Source organism: Pteropus alecto, unplaced genomic scaffold (genome assembly GCF_000325575.1).
Source record: "Pteropus alecto unplaced genomic scaffold, ASM32557v1 scaffold95, whole genome shotgun sequence".
NCBI classification, from domain to species: Eukaryota; Metazoa; Chordata; class Mammalia; order Chiroptera; family Pteropodidae; genus Pteropus; species Pteropus alecto.
In genome coordinates, this window is record NW_006441071.1 from 18367623 (window position 1) to 18388095 (window position 20473).

General features: G+C 33.7%; 1 pseudogene; it reads left to right on the top strand.

Moving 5' to 3' along the window:
* Window positions 1–7593: 7593 nt before the first annotated feature.
* Window positions 7594–7709, top strand: LOC112485088 (annotated as a pseudogene).
* Window positions 7710–20473: the final 12764 nt, after the last annotated feature.

The following is a 20473-nucleotide window of genomic DNA, read 5'->3' on the forward strand; positions in this document are numbered from 1 at the left end:
TTCCCTAATAGATGAATGTAGTATACATAGTGCAGAAGAATGATATTCAAGCATCTCAGGGAAATACCAAGACCAGCTCAATGGTAAGCCCTTTATGTAACTTCATTTGCTTTAGTATTTTATAATCTCAGCATTAATATCCTGCTTGCTTTATGAATTGCCTCAGTTACTAGCTTTGTTGTGTTTGATAATTCACCATTTTTATCAGAAAATCATTTGTGTTGTGAACCCTAGGTCAATTTATCATTTTAGGGGGTCAAAAAAAAAACCACTTTTCCTGTTGCTTCCCTTTAACTATACACCTATACAAATTTATACACCTATACAAATGTTAGGACTTTTTAGAAGCTTCTACAATATTTTTCAAAAAATATCTCCTTATAGAGTCCATTGACCTACAGTTCTTAATTATTTCCAAGTACATATTTTTGAGCTATATGAAATAACTTTTTTTTTAACAAGATATTTTTCCCCTTTTGGCATCTTTTATAGATAATAAATTCTAAAATATATTAAAATCTATCAAATGAATGGCTCACTTTTTTAAATAGTTTAAACAGAATTTACTCTGTATAAAACAAGAAAGAATTAGAATAGTTGTTAAGGCTGTTTATCCCCAGTATTGGGATCTCACCACCCGCTTCCCTGACTGCTGTCCCCACTCTGCATGAACACTTGCAGTGACCGGGAGCCGGTGAATTTTTGAGGCAGCCCATTCTATAGTTGGACAGCTCTAGCTGACAGAAAGTTCTTCCTAAAACTGAAGTGAAATGTGCCTCCCTGTAACCTTCAAGTTGAGTTTCTCTTCCAGAGAATGCTTCTTCAAATGTATAACAACAGGCAACGAGCACCACTCAAAACTCCTCTTCTCTGCATTGGGCATCTTGGACCGTAACTCCTTCTGCACATGATGGAGTATGGTTATTTAAAAACCCTCTTCAGGGATACAGTCAATGATATGTCATAGGGGCACTTTAAATATAATAGTGACTAATCCTCTTAAATCCTTTGAATTACTTCTCATAAATTCTCTTAGGGAGCTTTAAGGGGAAACTCACTAGTAATTCAGCTTCTTTTAAAATTTTTCTTTACGAATTAAGTTTCTCAACTTCAGTTTAAGTAATAGCTGACTGCCTCCCCAACATGCACGCACACACACACACACACACACACACACACACACACTCACTCACTCTCTCTCTCTCTCATTCAAAGCAAGTATGCTAAATAGAACCTCTGCTACCAAGTGACCTCCATCGTATCTGAAGCCTGAACTGCTGTAATTTCCCTTTTTTGACCCTGACTCATAAGGGAGGTAGTGATAAGCCATGGTTAATGACAAAACCATGCTTATATCAAGAAATGTGCAGGGATTGAAATTTCTGTGCTTCATTCTCCCTCCTTTATCTGCTAGCATAGTAGTCAGACAGATTCCATTTAAACTCAAGTCTCACCTGTTATTAGCTATGCAGCCCTGGATCAGTTATTTAAACTCAGAGCCTGAGCTTCCACGTTATAAAACGGGATCTGTAATGGTTTGCACCTCGAGGTTTTTGTGAAGATTAAAAGCAATTAGCACAGCGTCGATATAATAAACACACTTCAGGGTAATTAGGAAGATGATGATGATTGTCATCTCTTTTCGCTGACACCACTGGCACAGGGCTTACGAGCACAGGCCACAGATGCAATGGCCTGGATTTAAACCCCAGCATTACCACTTCATGTAGCATTGGGAAGGTTCTTAACCTCACCATGTTTTGGTTTCTCATCTGCAAATTAGGAATAACACTACTACCTATGTCAAAGGAGTATTATGAATTTAATTATCTATATGTGCAGAGCCCTTAGAAGAGGAATCGGCACATTGTAAGAGCACAAAACAATATTAGTAATTTACTATTTCCAGTATGAAGTCACACGTACTAGCCTTCCCAAAGCTGCTGCTCTAAGCAAAGCAAAGCAAAATAAAACAACTTCGTCTCCTCCTTTGCTTCTTCCAGTAAGAAGATAAGCTGCAGAGACACAAGAGAACCACACCTGGCTTTACTTACTGCTTTCTTCTCTGCAGCTTTCTTCTCTGAGAGCGGGTAGTATATTCCACTAATAAAGTGCAAAACTTTAATATGTAAAATGTTCCACTTTGGAAAATGCTAAGGTATATAAGCAGCTTCTTCTTCACCAAAAATAGAAATCCTACACATACATCCACATTAAAAATGTATAACAAATATTCAAAGGCCAAAAGCTAAAATACATCCTCGTTCGAGCTTTGAAACTCCAAAACTTCTATTCACAAAGGGGATGACTTTTTGTATGATTTTGAAATTTTAATGAGCCCATGGAGGCTTGTTAAAAATATAAGAATTTTAGATGTGCATTTCTAAGCCACTTAATTATTTGCATTTTTCTAAAATGGTAGGTGTTCTTTATTCTGACCCTGGATGTCTCACACACACGGACGCATACACATACGCACACACATGCACACAAACATACACATGCACACACAGGTATAGGTATTTTAGATAATTGTACATTATGAGAACCATAAATCTGATTAATATGTTAAAGAACTCATGAATGAGTTCTTTTGGAAGAGAAAATTAGGTAGTGAATCTCCAATTACTGCTTGCATAAATTGTGTGAATTGGAGGGAAGGCTCAGTATTTCACTGCTAACAGTGCAGCTTTTGTCAGATCTATGGGTCACTCGATGCTCAAATAAGACACAAGTCCATGCTCAATCCTCACATATACCTTTCAAATACCATCTGAATCCCACCCATGAGAGGAGAGAGTCTGCCCCAGCCGCACACCCCATTTCGTGTATCTGGGCTTCTGACACTAATGGCTAGCACTGAGTTGAACCATAAGGTCTGCTCACCTGGGAAACAGATACATGCTGTGATCTGGAAAATTCTCAAAATGTTAGCTCTGTGCAATAAAGGATTATAATGAAGAAAGCTAATGAAAACCGTACTTGCTATCTAGTCTTGTCAGCCTTCCATAAAATGTATCACTGTTAATGTTTATTCTGGTATCATATTTTAAAACTTACGAGCCTTCCCCTTTTATTTTTCTTAATAATAATTGCAGAGATTACATGATTTTAGTTTTCGAGAAATGTTGGTTCGATTTTTTTTTTTCTTGTAAAGAGGCATAAAATCCATACAAACAACATGGATTTTGAAATCAGGGATAACTGGGTTTGAATCCACATTAAGTCACTGGGCAATTCATATCTTTTATGTATTCTCATCATTAAAAAAAATTAATGTGGCTTAATTATGATAATGTTAACATAATGATTGATAACTTTATTTTAACCTCTTGCTAAGGGATAAACTTTCTAAGTGCATAAGTCGTTGAGTTCTGACAACAAACCTATAAAATTTGCATCATTATTCTCATATTACAGATGAAGAAGTAGTCTCGGTGAACCACAGACTCAGAGAGGTTAAAGAACTTGCAGAAGATCACATGGGTGACTAATGGACTCGAATCCAGGTCTAGCTGATTCTGTAATCTGTGCACCTGATGCTATAATCTGCATTTACCCACAACGATATATTGCTGCCAATAAAAAAAAAAAGATTTATACAAGTTTCCTGTGGCTTTCCAAAAGGAAGGTAGTATTTGATCACTAACACAATTTGAAAAGAGGAAAAGTAACTCAGTGGATCAAACCTTAACATCAGAATCCTGCAGAGAACAAAAGAATCAATGGTTCTCCCAAGGGCTTTGGGTTTCTTATGCTTTTACTGGTGACTTCCACATGCCTTCTCTACTCTCCAGTTCCATCTGGCCGGGTCAGCCTGTCTTGGGCAGGAAGCTCAGGCCTCTCTGAAGAGACAAGGATTTGTCCTTATTTATTTGGAATATCCAATATATAACACAATTTCTAGAATAGAAATTGTATTTATTAAGTAGAAAAATTCTGTATTTATTAAGTAGAAAAATGTTTCTGAAGAACTCATGTCTTGTAAATGGGGGGGGGGTAAATTCTTCATATATCTAGTATATATATATTATATATTATATATATTTTATATATTACATATAAACTCATTTAATTTTTACTACTATCCTAAATTTATCCCCACCTGCATTTTATAAATGAGGAAACTGAGGCACAAAAAGGTTAAATATTTGCTCGAGTTCACGCAGTAAATTTCAGAGTCATGTTTTTAATTCAAATATAAACCTTATATATTTTATACATATATTTTAATGTATTATAAAATATAAAATCTATTTTAATGCAATTTAATTAGTTTCAGGCACTCTAATTAGAGAGCTTATAAAACTATGATATATCATTCTTCATGATCAAAAGAACATTCTTGTTATTTATCAGGGCAACAGAAGGTTTCAATCACACAAAAGATACACTTGGCCAGAAAACCTGATAATTATCATAGTAAGTAAATACCAAAGGTATCTGTGTAGTCATACAAATAAAATTATGATGATTATTCAAGGTTACTTTGCCTTCATATGAAATGTACGAAGCATTGGGGGACGAAACAAAACAAAATATTATCAAAACTCTACTACTGACCTGGAGCTATTAAGTTAGAAAATGAAGGTACCAAAGAAGAATTTGATTTATAATAGCTTCAAAATTGGGTAACAAATCCCATTTTGACTGCTGTTATTCTAAATCTAGCCAAAGCCATCCACAGGAGCCTAAATGATACATGTGCCAGTGTGGGGTATCTTGTTGACTGCATGGTACCCCTAGCTGTCCCTGGAGAGCCTTCCCCAATAGAGAAGTAAAGTGATGATAAGAGAGGAAAAATCTATAATGTTCTGTAGTACCTGAAATTATCCCAAAGAGAAAATATTGGGACATCATTGTTTTAGAAATAGGTAGGTAAAGCTTTATGTGTGTATTTTTTTCCTTCCATCTGAAACTTTTTGCAAGTAAACTATTGGCTACAGATCAGATGAGAGAATAACCAGTTTAATTTTATGAAAACATCCAGATTAAAACAGATCAAGACACTGCCATGAGTAAAGCCATTCAATTCTCCCACACTCCTCATCTTGGTCTATAATGTTGTGACTGATTTATGCCCATCTAACTCTCCAGCCTCAGTTCTGACTTTTCCTCACTCATCATGCTCTTCATCTTTCCCCAGCTCTTCACAATATTATTTCCTTCTCACTCTTCAGGTTTTAGCCAAAGTGTAATCTCTCTAGAGAATTCTTTCTTGATTTCTCTATCTCTGTTTTATCACTCACTGTAGCTCTTTGTTTGAACTATTTTTACACTTATCAGAATCTGTAAATATTTAATTGGTTGGTTTATTTATTTTAGGTCTTCATATCCCACTTGAATGTAACTTCTACTAGGGCAATTATCAATCATATCCCAGGTCCTACAAAATGTCTAGAAAATGATGAAAACTCAAGCAAAATTTGGTGACTGTAGAAAAAAATAAATGATAATTGAATGACCTAGACATGTTTGTTATATTATTTCTTCCGGGTCACTTAAAGTTATCTTATGGTGTCTAGGGTTTATTTGCAAACTGGATTGAACATGATTTGTCAGTGCCTTTTTGTTTCCCCAAATCTTAACTCTATTGCCTTGAAAAATCTAAAAATTACTTTTTTAGATATCAAAAAATTAATAAAAGAAGGAAGTTCTCAGACTTTAACCTGCTAGTAGAGACCAAGCTCTAGCAACAGAGAGATTTGAAAAAGAAGTGCAAAAGAAGAAAAGGGGAAAATGTGGATATCAGAACTTCAACCTGAAAATAATTTATGCTAGAGAATTTAATTATTGACCAATTGTGATAGTCTGGCCTGTTCTCAAACATCTCCCATAATGGCAGTTCATTAAGGGATTAACTTAATACTAGAATATGCCTCTATGAAGGCTTTTCTTTATTGTATATACACTCAAAATTATGGGGAAATATATTTACTATATCTCTGATTATTAAAGAACTTTTCATTTTGAAAATTTTCTGTATTGAAAATTTTTTTTATAATTATAATACTTATAATTTAGAAAATTATAAGTAAATAAATAAAAATTGCCTATAATTCTATTACTCATAAATAACTATTGATGTGATGTTCGGAAATTTCATCATGTATTTTAGAAATCATGTTTTATATATAGCTTAATATGATTGCCATATATAAACTGATCTCCATGTTATTGAATATTCTTAGAATATACAATATTAAATGGTTATATAGAATTCTACTGTTATTTTATTCACTGCAAGATGATCAGTCTGCTTTCATTTTGATAGTTATAAATAATGCTAAATGGATATACTCAATCATGCATTTTTATGTCCATCTCTGGTTATTTCCTGAAGATACAATTTAGGATGAAAGATAATTGGCTCATAAGTCATAAATATTATTTCTAGCTTTTGATAGATATTTCCATATTGCAATCCAGCAATATTGTACCATTTTACATGCTCCTCAGCAATATATAAAAATGTCCCTATTACTGAATCACTGACAAAAACAGCCATATCATTAATTTAAATTAATTTTTGGCCAATTTGACCACAGAAAAAGATATGTATTTATTTGGTAACTTATAAAGTTCCATTTTCTTGTGGCCATTTGTAATTCTTCCAGTAAATTGCTTCTTCTTTCCATTAGAGTTTTATTTTTTCTATTAATTCATAAGAGCTCTTTTTATACTAAGGGCATTAATCAATTGTCATGAGTTTCTACTATTTTTACAGTTTTCCACTTGTCTTTTAATTTTAAGTTCTTATGAGAAACTTTTTACTTATAAGAAACTTTTGTTACTTATACAATTTTTAAATATTTATACATTCAAATCTAGTGATCATTTTCTTTGTAGCTCCCAACATAGATGCTATGCTAAAGAAGGGCCATCCTCATCCCAAGCTGTTGTATGGCCAGTTAGTAGATCTTAACATCATCTCTGTTCCATTCTCCTTCCTTCGTGTCCTCATTATTTTGCCTACTACCTATAAAAGTTTGTTTCTCAATTTCTCTCATTACAATTTAGATATTTTGGCTAAAAATTTTCTTGCTGATACTTAACCAAACTGCAATCCTATATTACTTTGATTATTTTATGCCCATCCAAATGGTGTGATAAATTTCCTGAAACAGCAACTGTGAATGCAGGGATCTTCTGTTCCATGATATAATCCACAATCTGTTCTAAATGAGGCTTATTACTTCATATTTTCGAATATTAACTTTTTTCCCCCACAAATCCTATCTCCATAAGAAATCTAAATGCCTTGAAATCTATTTCTCCTCCGTCTCAGATAGTTGCAATCCTGCAGCATTCAATGTGGCAGTGATCTCCGTCTCAAAACTGATTGGCGAAAGCGACAAGTAAACTGAATGCTATATAACTGAATAAAGGTAACACAGATTTCTGAGTTTGCTAGGATCTAAGTCACTAGAGACTTTGAAGATCAGAGCCAATACCTTGAACTAAGTAAGTTCTCTAGACTGGTAGCCAGAAAATAGAGAACTTCTGGACATGGTTCCATAGTGTAGCGGTTAGCAAGTCTGCTTTACACACAGAAGGTCCTGGGTTCGTGCCCCAATGGATCCACAGTCCATGGTCTACAACCATGCCACCCTGAACAAGCCTGATGTCTGATCTCGGAAGCTAAGCAGGGTAGGGCCTGGTTAGTACTTGGATGGGAGACCACCTAGGAAGACCAGGTGCTGTAAGCATAAATAATAATAAATAATAAAAAAAAAAAGAAAGAAAGAAAAGAAAATAGAGACTTCCATTTCTAGAACTGCAAACCTGGCACCAAACTAATTCAGGAAAACTCCAATTTGAAATTCACTATACCTTCACCACAGACAAGATGGGCAAGAGGCAAATAGACAAAAAAGAATATAAAAACAAACAAAAAAAGAACTCATCATAAATATGGCCATATAAGAACATAACTAAATCCAAAATTTCTGAAATTATCAATTATAATAATTTTCAGCATCCTTGAATTACATTAGTGACTCTCCAAGCATGAACCTAGAGCTGAAAGTTAACTTTGGACTAGTAATGTCATCTTTTATTGGCATCTTGCTCATACTTCGGACAGCAAATTCTCAGTCACCCTTCATCTCCCTATTCCCTTTGTTATACAAATCCTGCTACCTGTTACCTCTGGTTCTGATGGAGGGGCAGAGAGAAGAGTGAGAAGGAGAAGCCACAGAGGCATGTTTATATAGAATGGGTGTAGTACAGAAGCATCTAGATTCTTCTCCATGCTATACTTGTAAGTAGCAGTGTGAAATTTGTCAGGGCGCCTCACTCCCCTGGGCCTCAGGACAATGGTATAAAATAAATATGATGCAGATACTCTGTTGAGTTCTTTCCAGAAATAACATTTTAGATTTTAAGACTAATTCCTCCCTAGATTGTTTCCATCCATTTCCAGTGGGTCACAAAAAAAACATTTGCAGCATTACCTATTTTGACTAGAAAGTAAACATTGCCTAATATTTATTACAGGGTCTGAGTAACAGGACAGCCTAATAGGCTAAACTACCTAGAGTGATGTGGAATCATAGATGTAAGTGGAGAATTTTTGCATGGCACAGGAGTTTATGCTATGAAACATCTGGGCCAGATATACCTGAGCAAAAGGGAAGACACCAGCAAATTTTAGATATGTTTTATTTTCTCAGGAAACAGAGTCATATTTCCAGGGCTATTGATATATAATACAGATATTATTTATTATTCGCTGAGGATTGCATACATATGTTTATTAAGGCTTAGAATTTATTTGATGCCACACTTGCAGCCTGATCATGAATTTAAGATTTTAGTAAATTTAAAAAACATCATTTAAAAGTGATTTAATTAACATTAGATGAACACATCTCTGCAGTTAATCCAGCCAATCAACTCCTTCTGAGTGTTTGTTAGGTGTCCAGCACTATGGTTGGTACTGAGGATATAGAGATTAAAATAGAGTTCACATAATGTTGGAACACATAAACAGACTACTTGATTAAACAAGAAGTTTTTCACACGGTAAGTGCTAAAGACAAGATTGGACAGAAAGTCAGCCCCCTAGACATGCTAAAAACACAAATTCTTTAGCTAATGGCTCAAGAAAGTTTAATCCTTTAAATCTGACTTTGGAGGAGTGGCTGAGTGTCCTGTGTGAAATGATTTACGATAGTTAGATCTAGCCTCTTTCCTATTGGCACAAGTCATTCAGCACTGACACCAAATATGGACATGCCATCTGGTAACCGAAAAGTGTCACAGGTACCCAGACTCATCCACTGGAGAAAGCAGTTTGGGGACAGGACCACCTTGTCATTAGGACCCACTTCCTTGGGATTTCCACTCTTCAATTGTACTTACTTGTCAATCAATTCTTTCCAACCATACACTTTAGTCTGGTTGAGAGGAGTTCTAATAAATTTAATATCTTCCTCCTTAGGATATTTCCAGTGGTATGTCTAAGGGAATGCAAATGTCCATTATAGAACAGGAACCAGGTAGGTGCTCCCAGGTTTGCTCCTTAATCCAGGTCTGGTTGGAGATATGCTAAAGCGAGTACAGGAAGGGGAACAACTGGGAGTAACTTCTCAATATGGAGCATATGGAGAGATGCAATTTCTGAACTACTTCTAGAAGTACAAGAATTTAATAAATTTTGCCAGAGGAATTGGAGAAAAGCATTCGAGCTAGTGAGAATGGCACTGGTAAAGGCAGAGAAGTAAGAAACCCATGGTATCTTTCTAAGACAGAAAATAGTTTTGTATAGTAAAAGAATCAACTGAGGGTGGATGGCGATAGTTTCGACTATGATGCTTGAACTGACCGTATCATTAAAGTGGATGGGGTTGGGGAGGTCACCGAGGTTTTTAAATTTGGGAGTATGATCAGGATTATGTTTTGGAAAATGACTCTCAATATCTGTAGGTATCAGATTTGGAGTAGGGCAAGAATAGAGGAAGACAAGCAAAACTTGTCAATTATAAAAAGCAAGTATTAATTATTTTTTTTAGTGGTCGAAACCAAATTTTTAACCTCTAGACCCGAAGATAACATTTTTTTATAGTGTTTCTTATAGAGGTGAAGTCAATGCTTCAAGCATGTGCTTAATAATGCAAAAGTTATTTTTTATGTTGTGCCTTTTCCTTGAAACTAATAAAAAATATTGAAATGCACACAAAAGAGACAAAGAAGAAAAAGATAGTACTTCAAAGAAATAAAGATTAAGCACCATCATTTTCATGGCTTCACACTAAGGCAAAAATTTATTATGATTGATATAGCTTCTCCTCTGTAAAAAGAACTGATATAAAAAAAAAACAACTAATAATCCAAATCAAGTAAACAGATTACCTTAAGTACTTAAGTAAATACTTAAGACAAGCTCATCTGAGCATAACACAGTTAACATGAAAAAATGATAACTGAGTTTTGAAGATTCATTAGCGGGATTACAGACAATATATGTAGTAATTTTGTCAACATGAACTTTGGTAAATTGGCTGACCAAGTCCAATTACTTTAACTTTTTTTCATGGAAAATATGGTTATTTTATTTCTCTTTAATATTCCAAATGGAAGAGCACATGACTTTGAGCTTTAATCTGCATCAGTTCTTTATTTTGATATGTAACTGAAGAACTCATATGCAAAAGATTCAAGAATTCTACAAAATATCCAAAAGGAAGCTTCAGGCTGGATGGTACATTTCAGGGTTTTTTTGTTTGTTTTTTGTTTCTTTTTTTTTTAGAAAAGTAACATTTTCACATTATTTCAACAGTTTAAAATATATGTTTAGGGAATTTTGCAATTAGAAGTAGACATGGTGCTTTGAAAAGAAGTATAAGAAATCAAAAAAAAAAATGAAGCTTAGCAACAAAACCTCCTTTCTCAAATTCACATACCTAGTTCCACATTTAAGGTCTCCTTGCCATCTTTCTTCACCCAATTTTCCCTCTCTGTGTTTGTTTATATTTGCTCCCAGGCATCTGAGGAGGAAAGCTAGTGCTTTCTTGTTCACAATGAGTGATCCTGTGCACATACGAAGGATGTGTGAACTTAGGAAATAGAGAATGATGCAGTGCTTAAATGTTACTTTTGTTTTCAGATTTTAAGTGAAAAAAATGTCCTCTGATTGATTTTTTCAGTATTTATGTAGGTTTCTAATTGAAAAATCAACATTTTCTAATCCTTCTTTTTCTTTTTTATTTTTTCAATTTGCTTGCTTCACTTAAAACTAATAGGACTAACCACTGAATTGTATATTTTAAACGGGTGGACTTTGTGGTATATAAATTATATCTCAATAAGGCTATAGATTCGAATGTAGATATTAGGCCTGGATTATAGGATTATAGTCCCATTTTCCCAATATTTCAAATATTTATTAGGTGAAAATCATATTTGGTTTTCCTGGGGAAAGTCTTCCTTTTTCTAATTGGCCTTCTGATCCCTTCAGTATATTGATGACATACATTGCAAATAGTCATATGTAGTTCTGCTTGCTCCAATGTAAAAATCAATTTTTAAAATTTGATTGTTTTTCCACTTACAAACATGAAAAATACTATTGTTCAAGGCTCCTGACTTAGCAAATTATACTAATATATAACTTGTATAATATACAGTCTTTTGATTAGGACATTTGCTAGTATAACAAACTTCTTTGTATATTTTACTTTCTTCCTTCTCCTCTTCTCTAGAGGTTACCTTTCATTTTGTTTTGTTTACCTCTTTGGTATTCTTACTTGATTCCCTGAATACATGCAACTTTATCTTCCCAAAATGCTGTGCTCTCTCATTACAACACATATTATAATTGAAATAAACAATGTCCTCAAAGATTAAATTGATGAGAACAGCATATAGAATGAATTTTCCAATTAGCTAAATCATCCACCTATAAATGACTGTGTGGCAAGGTAGTATCTCAAGAGGTTTTCTGCAATGAAATTTTTATAAGTTGTAAAACTCAGAGGCAAAATTCAACCTTAACTCCCGAGGATATTTTTAAAATAATTAAAATAAAATTTCTATTCATCTTAATTGATATTTTAGAAAAAACACTGTTTATATTCAGTCCTAAAATAGGCACAAGCTCCTTCTCCTAGTTGGCAATTTGCACGAAAACAGAGAGAGAGTGTGATAAAAAAAGATGAGGGTGGAGATAATACTAAAAAGATAATAATAGTAATAACTGAGTTTGCAAATAATTTATTTTAAAAAGTGTAAATGGTAGGAAATAACATATTTTACCATGGAAAACCTTAACTTATATTGGAATTATTCTTTTCAGTACAGTTCAGAGTAGTTATAATAATAATAGTAATACTTATCAAATAATAAATATTTGCTAATAATAATAATAATATCAAATATGTGCCAGGCATGGTGCTAAGCAGAAATAATTCTTTTAACAACAGTGACATATATTCCTGGCTGGCTACCCAACTGCCATTCTCAACCTCTTTTGTACTTGTTCTTCTGCTAGAAAGGCTAAAAATAAGATGCTTGTTTTCTAATCTCCCTTACTGTTAGTTCTAGTCAATAAGGGAAAGAAATGATGTGAGAATTTAGGGAATATGAGAAGGGCACCAAAATCTCTAACTGCCCTTGTCAAGCCACTTACTGTCTCTTCAATTTTTCTCTACCTTTTGGGTGCTGTCTTTTGAGGAGGGATGCCTGGGGCTATAGCAATCATCTTGAACCAAGAATGAGAGGCCAGAAGACAGACAGACATGGCTTCATATCTTAAGCTATTAAACCAATCTAAAATCTACTACCTCCAAGATCTCTAGTTCTCCAAGATAATCAAATGCCTTTGTTATTTAAGCAACAAATAGATTTTTCTGTTATTTGCACCCTTATGCGTTAGAATAAAAACAGCCCTTTAAAGCAGATTATGAATAAAGAAATAGAAAAACAAAAAAGCTAACCTCCTCAAAGTCACAGAGTTAGGAAGTGGGGAGACACAATTTCCACCCAGAAACTTTGTCTCCAGTGTATTAATCTCTACTCTACATTTTATTTTATTTCCAAAGGAAATGGTATGGTTTTGAAAGTGGCTTTCCTTCTACATTCCCCCCTTTTCTCTCTTCCTCTTCCTCAATATAGCACCCTGACATCTCCCCAAGTTTGGCTCTTTATCTCATCCTATAATAATGCTTGAACATATTTAAAAGTCACTGTACCTTTAAAGCCAACATATGTATAGCTTTCTTCAATGACTGCTCTATACATATTTCTTCATTTATTTATCCGTTCATCCATCCACTCATTTACTGAGTTTCTGTTATATGCCAGGCCCTGAGATAAGTAGCAAGGGTAAAGATAAACAGGACTACTGACTAATAGTTGAGTCATACATGTATTAATACAGAAAAATACTGTATATTAATATACTGTATAGATATACTACAGTGAAAAGTACAATAATATAAATATATACAAGCTATGATTTTAGCAGAGGAATAAAGCAACTGGTTTTGACTAGGGGCATCTTGGGGGTTCGGGGGGCGGGGCGCCTGAGCTGGAATACTCAAATTTAATTAGTTTCTATACTCAAAAGTAGGCAAATAAGAAGACCCTTGGTATCCAGTTCCTATGTCATGTGTTCATTCATGTTGAAATATAAAAATCATACATATTCCATTTTTATCCTTTTATATTTATAAAAACTCAAATCAGGTATATTGAGCATAATACAAAAAACTAAAAAAAAAAAAAAAAAAGCTAGACTGTTAGCATGTCCTTAAGTTTTTGATTCGTACTCTGATACCTTCAATAATTTAATTAGTTGTATTAAAGTATTACAATTTATCAATACTCTTGGTTTCAGGCATCTTTATAAATAGCATCTAGTTAAGCGGAATTCTGACATCTTTGAAAAATTTACAAATATTTTGAGCACTTACTATAAACACAAAAATACTGAAATGCACATGTAAGATGAATTTTAATGTTCAAAATGACGTTAACAAGCTGAAACATTTAGTTTTTAATTTGAGGGATGACTGTAACTCTGCCCTTTGACCTCTGATTCTGATTCTTTCTTTTATTAATGATTTTGAAGTAGATCTTTCTTAACTCATCTTTTAGTTCCCAGATATTCTTTCTTTATGTATTATATATTAGGTTAAAAGGGCATTCAATAAAACCCTGGAATAATCTAAATTAATGAGATTACATGTACATTTGATTGTCTGAATCTGCAGCAAAGCATGACAGAAGCATATCTCTGAGGTCTTGAACAATGGAATTAAGAGAATTATCACTTACAATAAATTTGTATTACATTTCATAGGTTGACTACATTTTTCACATATTACTTTCACTCATGTTTGTAATTCTGTTAGTTGCCATCTTGCAAAATCCCAATTACTTTGTCTCGGCCTTTTGATTTCCCATGAAATGAAGCTTCTTCTTCCATAAGGACATCTTTAATACTTTGTTACTACACTGGTTATGCTTTGATTGTTTCTGAAAATCCATTCACTGGGCCTATAACATATCTAAGCTCTTTGTCTAGAAGGATATAATCAAAAACCAGTATATAATATCTCAATGTTTTCAAAAAGATTTTGTCAAAACTGCAGTGTTTCTATCTCTGTTACACAAAGAATTTTGAAATGTTGAATACTGTTAAGAAGACTAAATTTCAAGTCCAGAGGGTAGAAGCCTATCTCTTCTGTTTGTGATATTGTACTAGGCATCAATCTCTTTGGATCTTTGGTTTCCTATTTCTCAAGGGAGGGGCTTGAGGGGTAATCTCTTGACAGATCATCTCCAAAATGTCTTTGCACATGGTGGCCACTTGTCTGAAACAGCTTATGTATCTTAAATGTCTGAGGTTGGGACCCACTAAAAACAAACTCTGAAACTAGAATTTGAGTGCAAGTAGTTTGTTTGGTAGCCATCCCAGGAAAGACAGAAGGAAAGAAGGATTGAGCCTGTAAAGGGGAAAGATGATGAGGAAGATGTTAAGTTACTGAAATGAACACCTGGAGCTTCACAGCACCTAAATGCTTTGGGACCTGATATAGAGCCTCTTCCCCAGAGTTACCCTATGTGAAGGCAGAGGAAACAAGGAAATTTGTACACCAACTCCCGTCAGTCACTGGTTAAGGGCTACTGAGAGGGGAAGTGCTATCTCCAGCACTTCCAGCCTGACACACAGGGCTTTAGCGTCCAGAGGAAGTTCTCAAACAAAGAGACGGTGACGTGAGGAGTTGTAAGTTGGGCTAATGTGCATTGAAATGGGCTGAAGGGATAATAGTGGGTCAGGTATACTACCCTTTCCTTGTACCCTTCTCCCTATCTACCTAGCAGACTCACAATCATCCTCTGGACTAGCTCAAATGTTACATCATCTGTGTGCAGCTCCCCTTGACTCCCAAGCTCTGTCGTACCACATTCTTCCATTATAGGAATGATCACACTGCATGCCTATCTCCCTCCTAAACTGTAAGTTCTTTCTATCTCTAGCCTAGTAGTCCACCTACATCTATTTGATCAATGCTGATGGATCAACCTGTGGTTCTTTTGAAAAAATTAGCATTCACCAAGCTATCTCTCACCTCATTTCTCTAAAGAAACAGATCATGTAGAAATTATTATAGTTGCTTATGCCACATAGCCATCCTTGTCTGTGAGTCTTAAACTATTTAGACATCTAAATAGCAAAGCAGTTTCTACTGACATTTTGCTGTTGCTGTCAAATTCATAACATCAAAAACTTGGTGAGCCATGACGTTTGAAAATTCATTCAGCAGTTGCAGCTCCATAGAGTACTACTATGACTCTCCTATTATTCTTTACGTCTTTTATACATATCTATATATTAACCTGATATCAAATATAACATCTAAATTTTTATATTGAAATCAGATTAAAAAAAATATCAACCAAGTTAATTTGAGCACATTAACAAATGTAACTATAATCAGATTTACTTTTCACCAATAATTTATAAAAAGAAGCTTGTCTGGCAATTTATATTAAAGTTGTCTCTTCTGCCTATGTGAAGATGCATTTTTTATGCACTGTTACATTCTTTTACTTTATATAAATAGTATGCAGTCTTCAAAACAGTTTTGTATTTTTCCACTGATAGAATTTTTTCCCATTAGTTATTCCATTAGTTAATAGAGCTACTTTTAAAAATATATATTCTAAACAACTTTACTTCTTTTCATATTGGTCAGTTCTCAAATGCATGTTTACTTTATGGTTCAATAAAATATCCCTCACTTCATGGTCAATGTTACGGGAAAGAAAAAGTACAAAAAATAAGAAAGTTCTAAATTTCACAAGGTTCATGATTTTTAAACATATTACTCAGGTTTGATCCTGTGTACCCAGGAGCAGCAATATGTTTTATTAATTTTAGTCTTAACCAATGTTAGCATACTCAAAAACAAAGCCAAACAGAACAAAACAAAAAAACCTTTTCCAATTCCTTTCATCCAGCTCTCATGAACAACCTGACCTATATCTGGTTCCACCCACCAAGTCATCCATTTTCTTTTAAATTCTTCCTTGGTTATCAATTTGTTTTTTGATACTAGTCTGTTTTTAATGATTGTTATGGTATATTTAAAATAGGCAGAGCACAATGATATTTGGAGACTTTTCTTAGAGGATGCTAAGGTTTTACTCTCCCCACACTTCCCCGGTTAATTAGATTTCCATTAGCTCCCTAGTGGGTTGGTCTAACAGATTTTAATAAGCATTATTCTGAGAGTTATATATAAACCTTACTTGACATATCAGCAGGAGAAAGGAAGAGTAGCAAAAGTCAACCTAGACTGCTGATCAGTCATTTTGACATAGTTTAAACTGTGCCCTTTACAATAAAATGTCTTTAGAAAAAAAAAAAATTTAAACAATTAAAGAGGAATATTCTTAATAAAATAACCTTAGTTAAAAAAAGAACCTCAATTACAACATTAGTATTTTTTTGTTAAACTACATTATATACTAAAAATAAATAGTTTTTAAATAAATTGATGAAGAAGCTTCTTCATGTACATATCCATGACAACCCAGGTTTATATTTTTCAGTTGCAAATAGCTGTTACCAGAAATATGTAAATTATTTAAGAAGTTGTAACAAGATAAAATTGTTTCCATAAATATCCATTAGTTAATAGTCCAACAAAAAACTTCGCAACAAAACGCAAATTATAAAATATTTTGAGTATTATTCTTATAAAAAATAGAAAAGCTATTTATTACCATAATTATAAAGAAGAGCAAAGAGTCAAGGGTCGCATGTCCTTTGGACAATTGTGAAGTTAAAAAAACATGAAAATAAGAGAAAATGTACATGCTACCTAGATACCAGATGGAGTTCCATTTGGAAGTCTGATAGAGTAACTCCCCTGAGGCTAATACACAAAGGAGGAGAATAACAGAAGAAAGAGTGAATATGAGCATTCAGGCAAAGGCTTATGCTGCTCTCCTTTTCCCAGTAAAAGGTGTAAGTTCCTTTAGATATGGGACTTTGAGAATAGAGTCTGGAATACTCTGTAAGTGAGAGAGCAGCAAATGCCATGTCATTAGATTGTGTTTACTCAGAGCTCTCTGAAAGCCCTAGTAAACTGTTATGAAGCCCAGAGGTGCCCTGCAGGAATAATTTAAATTTCTTAGATAATATGAAGAATCGACAAAACAGTATTCTGAAGTCTATTTTCTCATGTAGAATCCTAATTTTTCTTTTGTGTAATCAAAAAGGAAAAATATAATATTGATAATATACTATTCATAAGTAATGTACATAAAAAAAGTACTGAAAGAAACATGTCTTAAAATGTGGGATTTAAGTCTCATATTAAAGGTTTTCAATAGTATCTAAAATTGTCTTTTAACAAAGGAAACTCATATGAACTAATTAGAATAAAATATGAGAATGAAGGAGAACCTCAAAGTATAAAATTAAACATTATAATTCCCATATCACTAAATCATATTTTCAGCTCATCAAGGTTGGTGAAAAATTCCAAACAACGAAGAAAAAGTCTATCTATAACATTATTTTTCATGAAGACATATGAAGGCAGTCTGATGTACTCCATAATTCTAAGTTAGGTGCGTATTAGTATGTCTGCTATTTTGGTCAATTCTCCACTTTCAGACAAAATGAATAAACACTTCTTATATCTCTGTATTTGGAAAAGTAAGAGAAAATGTTACCAAATAATGTTTTATTTTCTACATGGTCCTCAGATGTCTCTTCATGTCCTTCCCTACCCCCAGCTTTATTGAGAAGTAATTGACATATTACACGTGTAAGTTTAAGATGTACAATACGATCTATGTATACGCTGCAAAATGATTACCACAATAAGGTTAGTTAACACATCCATGACCTCATATAACTACCTTTTCTCGTGCTGAGAATATTTAAGATCTACTTTCAGCAACTTTCAAGTGTGCAATAGAGCACTGTTAACTATAGTCACCATGTTGTACATTAGATCTCCAAGAACCTACTTATAACTGTAATTTATGTCCTTTGATCAACATCTTCCCATTTCCTCATGCCCAATCCCCTGGCAACCTCCATTCTACTTTCTGTTTATATGAGTTTATATTTGATATCTCATATAATTACACAATATTTGTACTTCTCAGATTGGTTTATTTCATTTAGCACAATGTCTTCATGTTTGGTCCATCTTTTTTCATATTGTAGATTTTTTTTAAGGATGAATATTCCAGTATATGTGTGTGTGTGTGTGTGTGTGTGTGTGTCTGTAGATTTTTTTTAAGGATGAATATTCCAGTGTGTGTGTGTGTGTGTGTGTGTGTATACATAACACATTTTTTTTATTTATTCATTCATCGATGCACATTTTCACATCTTGGCTATTTTGAATAATGCTACAGTGAACATTCAAGTTCATTTTAGGATCTTGATTTCCATTCTTTTGGATAAATACCCAGAAGTGGAATTTTTGGATCATATGGTAGTTCTATTTTTAACTTTTTTTGGAAATTTCCATACTGTTTTCCATAATGGCTACAACATTTTCCATGTCCACCAAGTACACAAGAGTTCTAAATTCTGCACATCTTCACCAACACTCTTTTTTATTTTATTTTTTAAATAATAGCCATTCTAACAGGTGTGAGGTGATATCTCTTTGGAGTTTTGATTTGCATTTCTCGGATGATTAGTTGAACACCTTTTTATATACCTATTGCCATTTGTATGTCTTCTTTAGAGAAATGTCTGTCAAATCTTCAGCCCATTTTTTAAGTATCAGTTTTGTTTTGTTTTGCTTTTGCTACTGAGTGGTAGAAGTTCCTGTAAAGTATTAGGTTCTGCTTAGATTTCAATTATGCTCCAGGGTAAACCTCAAATAGCAGTAATGGAGATTGGTTGATTTGCCTTGATCTGTTTCCCTCTTCCCCATCCTTCTGGAAACAGAATCACTCCTCTCCAAGGGCAATCAACTGTATGTTTTCTGTAGAGTTGACCCCACACCTACCATATGACCCCAATGAGTGCTCCAGACTTTGACCACAGTGACTTGTTCCAAAATGAGTATGTGACCCAGATTGGACCGACCAATATTCTCCTTGAAGTTTTCTTTTAAATCTATAGGAAAAGGCAACCACAATTTACTGATTAAACTGATAAGGTGTGTGTCTGGGTCCTTTGTATGTTATCTTGTTATCACAAAGAGAAAACGTGCATGAGAACAAAACTAAGTAGGGGCAAGCAGAACTAAAAGACAGAGAGAAACATGATAACATTGCTTGAGCCTATGGATCTAGCCCAGTAATACCAACTTAAATTTCCTAGTCTAGAATCCAAATGGTCCTTTTTCTTCTTCTTCTTCTTAAATTAGTTTGAGTAGGGTTTTTGTCACTTGCAATCTACAAAGGATACAATATTTTTAATGAGATAGTCCATAGACTTCTTGTTTAATACTAAATAGAGTTTAAAAACAAGAAATTCCTAAAATAATTCTTTTCATGAAATATTATGTTACAGATAAAGCAAAAATTTCCCTCGCCCACTCCAAGACCCACCATATCTACTTTTATTAGTTTAGTTTGTATCACTAGAATTTTCTTTATGTTTATAAATGAAATATATACAGAGGGGAAAATATATAGATGTATTAATAGGTAGACAGACAGCCTCTTCTATAGATATAGGTATAAAAATAATAGACAGATGTGGATAAATGAATAGCCATAGTTATTTTACATATGGTTTAAAATAATCATTTTATGTATGGTTATATGTTTTTGCATCTTGCTCCATTTGCTTATCAATATGTCGTAGTGCTACTTAAAGTGTCAATATATTGATTCATCTCTTTTTAAATGCTAAATAGCTTCATTGAACAGGATGTATCATCATTAGTCTACTCATTTTCCTATTAATAAACATTTGGCTTTTTTTCTTTTATAATTATTCACAGTGATACAATAAACATCCAACTCCAGGCCTTTC